The sequence below is a fragment of the Quercus suber genome, unplaced genomic scaffold, assembly GCF_002906115.3.
Source record: "Quercus suber isolate HL8 unplaced genomic scaffold, Cork oak 2.0 scaffold_214, whole genome shotgun sequence".
In the NCBI taxonomy this organism is placed as follows: domain Eukaryota; kingdom Viridiplantae; phylum Streptophyta; class Magnoliopsida; order Fagales; family Fagaceae; genus Quercus; species Quercus suber.
Genome location: NW_027069672.1, coordinates 887,551 through 896,247, shown reverse-complemented (window position 1 = coordinate 896,247; position 8,697 = coordinate 887,551). Strand labels below are relative to the sequence as shown.

The 8,697-nt window shown below is 32.9% G+C and overlaps 1 long non-coding RNA gene across 2 annotated transcripts; it reads right to left on the bottom strand.

The window, feature by feature from the left end:
- Positions 1–490: 490 nt before the first annotated feature.
- LOC136070149 (uncharacterized) lies at positions 491–6,207 on the bottom strand. Of its 2 annotated transcripts, XR_010631402.1 has the most exons (5): positions 5,501–6,207; positions 2,869–4,798; positions 2,397–2,494; positions 1,569–1,809; positions 491–872 (listed from the first exon to the last, which is right to left on the bottom strand). It is a non-coding gene; the product is annotated as an uncharacterized LOC136070149 (long non-coding RNA). The 2 variants fall into 2 exon arrangements; XR_010631401.1 differs by lacking the exon at positions 2,397–2,494 and having other exon boundaries at positions 5,501–6,205.
- Positions 6,208–8,697: the final 2,490 nt, after the last annotated feature.

Genomic DNA, 8,697 nt, shown 5'->3' with positions numbered 1-8,697 from the left:
TAATCATACAAACTGTGTATCTACCTTTGCTTCATACTAACATTTCACCAGCTTCCAGCTGCTTGCTTGTCCAAACCAATGAAGCTTCTCAACCCCAATAGTCTTCATGTGATTCTACTCTTTACTATAAGGCGTTTTGCACATTAGATGCTTACGGATGCCCAATGGCTAGATGTGATAGGCAAGAACTCACACTCAATCACACAGCCTAACACTCGTGGAGTGGCATGGAAGCTTTTACGGTTCCAAGCAGACTTAGAAATTTCATTGCAGATGCTATGATTTATGGGTGCAGACAAGGACAGCTTCAATCAATGGATCCCAGTTTATCTTGTGTTGGCCATCTGGTGGACGACTTGAACAATTGAGTGTTCAATTGAATGGTCAATTAAGTGTTCCAATAGGGTTGTGGACATTTGTTAGCTTTAGAGGCAAAAAAATGCCACACTAGTACGTTTTGTTTGGAGGATACTCCTCCATGTTTCCAAAATTAATGGTACATGCTTTCAATAAAATTACCAACTTTTCATTCGAAGAAAGAAAAAAGAAAAAAAAGAAAAAAGGGGGGGTTTACCATTTGAAGCTAATTTAACCATCCATTCCAATATTCTCTATCTACATATTTAAGTACGTTACCAAAAGCCTTCCTTAATACCCTTTTATCTTCAAAAACAGGTTCCAGTCTCCAATATATGCAATCATCTTTGAGGAGCTTTTGCAAGAAGTTTTTATTCTCCATCCACAATGACACTATGAACCCCTTTCTCTTGACTGCCATCTCCGCTTCTCTAAGTGAAATGAAAGTTGCTTCCCTTTAAGATGACATAGATCTACTGTAGCAATCCATAATCTACTTATTCCAGGACCTGACCCTGCACCCAAAAGCACATCCGCCAAACTTTTCCTTTTAGAATAGACACCTATCAGATAAAAAAATTACTTGCCATCCTACACTGATCAAAATTGCTAAAATCTCTTTCACTGATAACTGCTTCTTGAACACTGCAATTCATCATCAAAATCCTAAAAACCATATAAATCATAAAATACCCACTACCATAGCCACAAAAACTGCATTATGAGATTTATTTTCAGAGAGAACATACAACCATCATTCTAATCACACTCTCTGATTGGGGTTGATAAGAATCCATTCTAATACCACACACTGAAGCAAACCAAATTGCTCTTGCAATTGGACAAGAGAGAACAAATGATCCACAATTTGCTCATATTCACCACACATCAAACATGAATCAGAAACAAAAACTTTTCTTCTAACTAGTTTGGACTGCCCAGTAAAAGCATTTTTAGTTATTTTCCATAGAAAAATATGACATTAATCAAGTGTGCAAACAAATGAAGTCATCAGCATGTAGGCAGATAGGTAGAACTGTAAAGTGTCCTCTTTGGTTCCCTAGCATGTTAGAAGACATCAATTGAAAATAAGTAATCTTCTACTATCTACAAAACTTGTTAGTTTACCACAATGAAAAAGCCAAAGTGCAACTAGAAATTGACAAAAACCTTAAAAATAAATAAATATATATGCATGGAATGCATCTTACTTATCTTTCTCAGTATGCAACTGCACCATTGGCTGCTTTGTCAAGTAAAACTAGACTCTCAACATAAGAATTAGCAACAGTATGCTTATATCCAACAATCCCAAGATCCTTTATCTCTTGGGTCTCAAGATTCTGCAACACAAGGTGGCTACCATCCGTTTCCCTACCATTCATTTAAAACACAATCTCACGATTTCTCCTAAAACCTGTTGGCCTTGGAAATAAACCATTTTGAAAGATCCTGCAAAAAAAAATTCACCATATCAATCATTAATCACTCCTTCATAGACCCACCCACAATTTTGTTTGATTTCTGTTTGATCAAGAAAAAGAATTAGATGGAATCATAAAATCATAATGCAGAAAGCAATAGTCAAGAATGCTGAAAGCTGCAAGTTCCCAAAGAAAAGCCAAAAAAAAATCTAAAATTCCCTAAACATTGATTGCCTAAAAACTAAAATCAACTTAATCAAAATACATAATCCAAATTAGTTTTTGAGCAAATATCTTGAGACTTTATGTTTAAACTTTGAGTTTAGGTAGCAAGAAAAAGAACAAGGGCCATGGGTATGACACTGAAGACACATACTAGCATGGCCAGATAATGGGAAAATAAGACACCACTAAAATTTAATTTGTTTCTGTATGTGTGTTCTTAACACATTTTCATAATAATATTAACTAGGTACCTAAGTGCGTGTTTGTGATCAATTAAGCTAATAATTAGATTCTAATATATTATTAAATGGAGGCTGTCAAAGGCAATCAGGGATGACCTCATTGATGCTAAAATCTAAAGAAAAATTTTAACAGCATTTTAAATCATACCTTTCCTAACTGTCAAGATATGCATTGCTATGCATATGAAACTGCATCATCTTTTAAAGCAATTACCTCACTTCATTATCGCCAGCAGTGGCCCTAGACTGGATGTAGGAAAAGCAATTTTAAGAACTAAGAAAAAATATACTCCCTACTTGCTGTGATAACAGTCAACATTCCCATTTTTAACCCAATATATTTGTCCCTTGTCAAGGTCAAACAATATTTACTTTCATATTACCAATAACCGCCTTTTTCATCACATTAGTTACATGATATACATTGCATTTTATGCACATTTAAATGTAGAAGTAGGGACAAGATTGGAGTTTAAGTATATACATAACTGGGAACACTAATTGCATCTTTCATAAACTGTATTAGACAAATTCAAAAGTTTAATTACAGAGAGAAAAAGGCCATCTAAAGAGCAATTTTATTATTTAAACAGATGAGTAACTCAGATATAAGGTTTTACCTGGATCTCCAAGAGGTTAAGAACTGCAGAACCTGCAAAAATATCAGCTGAAGGTTTCTGTATTAAGCCGACAATACTTGCATAGATCCATCATGGGCTGCAACTCCTTGTGAAAATCGCTTCAGTGAACATCCTAAGAATGATTGTACAGATTTAAGGAAAAAATCAAACCCAACAGCGAAACCACAGTCCTTGTATGGTAAGTCTTCCCCCTTGAAACTGGTGCCTAAGCTGTGCCACCGTGGCCTAGGAACTCTAATAAGAATTTTTGAAGTGTAATTTAACAGAAAGTCATTTGGGAATGGCATAAAAAAAATATATATATATATATATATATATTTTTTTTTAAATGAATCATAGTTAAAATAACATGGATTGCTTGAACTGTTCAAGTAGATGCATTAGTATTCTCAATAGGGAGGGAGCATTAATATGCAAATTATGAGTCCGGATATTTTCTTTATGCTAAGTATGTAATTGATATTTTAACTTAATCATTGGTTACAACAGGTGCAAAATTAACGAAGGGAGAAAATAAAATGCCAAAAGTGACCACTTCTCCCCAGTAGTTTTTATGTATAAGACAGTTAAAGACATGTATATTGGAGATAATCAGCAACTCAAAGTGAAATTAGTAAGAGGGTGGCAAAGAACCATAGAAGATTACTGTCATCATAACAAAATTGGAGATAATCCTATTAATTTATTTACAGAAGATATGCATGTTGGTGAAACATGAAATGGCTACGGAGCTATAGCTTTCAAAGGGATAGAAGACTTGTTCACGGTTGCAAACACTTGTTCACGGTTGCAGACACTGTTAGAACCTTTGTTTTTTGGTATTGAGATTCATTCTAAAGTCTACAAAATAAGGAAATCAGATACCAAAGAAAAGACTTACATATGTAAATTCATCAGTACAGATTGTCCTGCAGAACAGAATGCTCATTTTTGGGAAAAAAAAACACACAAAAAATTAGAAAAAAGAAGAAGGATAAAGTAGTTTCACTAGAAGCTACATCTAATATCGCAACAATATTTAAGTTGTGCCCCTATCATCCCCACTGATTCAAATATTCAAATAATATAAAAAGAAACGAAATTAAAATGTCTGATTTTATAATATATTGAAAAAACTCTTTGACCAACAACTATAAATTATTTTCTTCCACAAATCCAATCCAAAGGCATTTAGGAATGGAAGTAACTTATTTTTTGGCCAGCAAGTCTTAAGTGAGCAACTAAGCTAATTCAGTATTGTTCCCAAAAAAAAAAAAAAACCCTAAATTTTCATAGGCTTGAAAGGTTCAACCCAAAGCATCCAAATGTGACTGTAATAGTGAATTTGGACTCATCATTGATAGAAATTTCCCTATTATCTACTTTAAACACTAGTAAATAATTGAGCAATTTATGTTGATATGTTATCCATCCAGAACCAAATGCAACTGCTTAGTAGGTAGATGAAGGATTGTATTGAAAGAAAGATGTTCTATACACTTGTGATCATTTCAAATCTTGTGTAGAAACCAGGAAGTGAAACAAAAGAAAAATTACCAACTTTCAATAAAATTACCAACTTTTCATTCAAAGAAAGACTTTTTTTTTTTTTTTTTTTTTTTAAAAGGGTACCATTTGAAGCTAATTTAAACACCCATTCCAATATTCTCTATCTACCTATTTAAGTACATTACCAAAATCCTTCCTTAATACCCTTTTATCTTCAAAAACAGGTTGCAGTCTCCAATATATGCAATCATCTTTGAGGAGCTTTTGCAAGAAATTTTTATTCTCCATCCACAATGACACTATGAACCCCTTTCTCTTGACTGCCATCTCCGCTTCTCTAAGTGAAATGAAAGTTGCTTCCCTTTTAGATGACACAGATCTACTGTAGCAACCCATAATCTACTTATTCCAGGACCTGACCCTGCACCCAAAAGCACATCCACCAAACTTTTTCCTTTCAGAATAGACGCCTGTCAGATAACAAAATTACTTGCCATCCTACACAGTGACCAAAATTACTAAAATCTCTCACTAATAATTGCTTTTTTTTGAACTCTGCAATTCATCATCAAAATCCTAAAAACCATATAAATCATAAAATACCCACTACCATAGCCACAAAAACTGCATTATGAGATTTATTTTCAGAGAGAACATACAACCATCATTCTAATCACACTCTCTGTGATTGGGGTTGATAAGAATCCATTCTAATACCACACACTGAAGCAAACCAAATTGCTCTTGCAATTGGACAAGAGAGAACAAATGATCCACAATTTGCTCATATTCACCACACATCAAACATGAATCAGAAACAAAAACTTTTCTTTTAATTAGCTCTGATTTCACAGGAAAAGCATTGTTAATTATTTTCCACAGAAAAATATGACATTAATCAAGTGTGCAAACAAATGAAGTCATCAGCATGTAGGCAGATTGGTAGAACTGTTAAGTGTCCTCTTTGGTTCCCTGGCATGTTAGTAGACATCAATTGAAAACAAGTAATTTTCCACTAGCCACAAAACTTGTTAGTTTACCATAACGAAAAAGCCAAAGTGCAACTAGAAATTGACAAAAACCTTAAAAATAAATAAATATACATGCATGAAATGCATCTTACCTATCTTCCTCAGTATGCAACTGAACCATTGGCAGCTGTGTCGAGTAAAACTAGACTCTCAACATAAGAATCAGCAACAGTAAACTTATATCCAACAATCCCAAGATCCTTTATCTCCTGGGTCTCAAGATTCTGCAACACAAGGTGGCCACCATCCATTTCCCTACCATTCATTTCAAACACAATCTCACGATTTCTCCTAAAACCAATTGTCCTTGGTATTGTTTCCAGGGGCGGAGGCACGTACAAGGGTGGCCCCCCCAAAATTTTAAATTTTTTTAAAAATATATATACAATTATTTTTATGTTTTCAAAATTTAGTCTAAAAAATAAGAGTTAGTCCTCCCAAATATTTGAATTAGTCCAATAATGCTCTTAAAAAAAATAATTGGTCTAATAGTTATAAAAATATAATTTTATTTTTCACAATTCTATTTTTTATTGTAAAATATGCTTTTATATCTATTAAATATTTTATAAAATTTGGTATCAAACATGTTTAAATCTATATTTTTCAACCCGTTATGTGACGATTAACAAGTCATTGACTCATTAAAAAAATTGTCACTAAAACTATACATGAAATGTGTCTTTAGTTGCCATATAATGTGTTAAACAAAATAGCTTTAAATATGTTTGAAGCCTAACTTATTTCTCTAAGTTTTGGATCATTCATGTTTTTGAAAATTTCATTAGTTCAATTGAAAGATTTTTTACTTACTTTAGCATAAAATTTGATAATTTGTGTTTAAAATGAAACTTTTTATGATTTTGACTATGAAAATGGAAAAAATGAATTTTATTTTATGAAAGATCGCCGTCAAAAATAATTTTGATTGAAAATACTAGATTTTTTTTTTTTTTTTGTTGGGTGTGTATATATATAACTTATCAAATAAAAAAGTGTGTATATATGTGGGTGTATATATAATAAAAAGCACGCGTGTGTATATATATGTGTGTGGGTGTGGAAGTTGTTTTGATAAATATATTAGTGTCGCAACTTGGTCCCCTCAAACAAAAATTCCTGGCTCCGCCCCTGATTGTTTCTGTTGCATTAGTCTTACTGAAACTGAAAACTTTTGTCCATGACAACTCAACACCATACCAAAACTGAGACAGAAGCACGCAGGAGCAGCCCAGTTGCAATTTGATGGTTATAAAATGGAAGTTCTGGCTGCAGTATTTAGCGGAACACCTCTTCCTCCAAATCAAACAACAAAATAAAAGTAGGTGATTTTTCTATATGATCATTACTATTAGTGCTCTGGAAAACAACCCAATGGACAGCCCTGTTGACAAAAGCCGGTGGCTCAAGATCAAGTAAAGTGCAGCACATGGGACAAGGCTTTCTCAACATTATCCATTCATTTTTGGCAAGTGGGTAAACCTCGACAAGAGTAAGGTCAGGATCCTCATCCTTTTGTAATGGCAGACCAGGCCATTACAAGTACCTATTACAAAGGAATGTCCATCATGGGGCTCAGGGAAATCAAACTTGGTGTGTTGGGTAGAATCATCATCTTCTTCGTTATGCAATGCGTAGAATTCTTTGAAACTATCATCTTGTGGGCAGAGCCTGAGGAGGAGGAGGTTATGGTGGGTTGGTGTAGGAGTGGTGCAGATGGATGGGAACGAAAGTTGGGTTTAGGATTAAGGATTTGTACAGATAACCATGGATTTCATAGGTGGAAAAACGAAAATATGGGTATGGATCTCAACAGGTAAAGGCTCCATTTAATTGTAGAAAATATGGGTACTATTAATCAACGGATGTAACCAGGAAGATCATAAACTATCCATCAAACAACAGTGAAGAACGAGTGGGACTTGGTAAAGCAAGATTGACTTTCAAATCTGCTATGGAAAGAGTGGCTGAGTAGACACCCAATTCAAAATTGTGGTGTGACTGTAAATAAAATTACTAGAATTTGACACCATTAAAAAAAAAAAGACTTTGTATTTGTTTATTTATTAAATAATTAAGTTTAAATTTTAAGCTTAATTAAAAAGACATAGTAAGCTTTGACATTATAGATTGAAAATCTCTCTTAAAAAGCACTTATATTTAACAAACAAGCTTAGTTCATGCAATAAAAACCATTCTTAAAAAATTAAAAAAAAAACCCAAAAGTCATTAGTTATGTAGAGCAAGTTTTGGGGTTAAGAAAAATTCTACGTCCACAACATTTTCACACCACTTTTACAGCAAATCATAAGGCTTATGTTGTTATTGGTTCTAATTTATATCTACAATTTGTAACAACCAATAACACCTACCATTTTAAATTTGTTGTTAAAATATTATGAACATAACATTTCTCTCGTAAAAATGACTCAATAGTTAAGATTGTTTTCTTTTTCTTTTTCTAAAAAGTTGTCTACTACTATGGCATGTACTACTCGTGTGAAAAGCGTTCATTTGGTTTTTAATTTTTTTTTTAACTCTTTTCAATAGATTGCTTTATTTATTGGTATTGACATGACCTTGAAAGATGTAATTTAATCCGTTCATAATATTACAAACCCACCAACTCGTATATTAATAAGGCTCAATAAGGCCTTTTTAAGTGTGTACTACATTCTTTCTCCAAAAAAAATAAATAAAATAATAAATAAAAGTGTTCCATATTGTAATTTGAATGCCTTTCAAAAATTCTCGTCTTTGTATCTTGTGTGAGTTTATTAATTGTAAATAATAAAAAATAAATAAATAAAAGAAGAGCAAGATAAAATAATGGGCTTGATAAAGCTTGAAATAGAGTTGAATTATCTTTTTGCCATGCCCCTACCCCCAATATTTTCATTGTGGTACACATGGCCCAGTTGTATCCATTCATCCATATGTAATGCCTCAAATATATATAATATATATTATATTAAAGAATCTATTTTTAACTCAAACAACCCCTTAATGGAGAAGTTCATGTACTTGTTCACCACTACGTAGTATGTACTTAAACTGCAAGCCAATTTTTGATTGGCTAATTTTGCCATGAATGATCATAAACAATATTTTCTTTGGATAAAAGGTTAGAAAACAAAATTTGGGAACTTAAGAAATAAGTTGAATTCCATGGCTTAATTCAGTTTCAGGAAAAAAAAAAAGGTGGAACTTAACAAACAAGTTTATCTCCATGGCTTATATCAGTCTTCACCATATAGAAGAGAAGTATGTATTGTACTAATATTGAAGT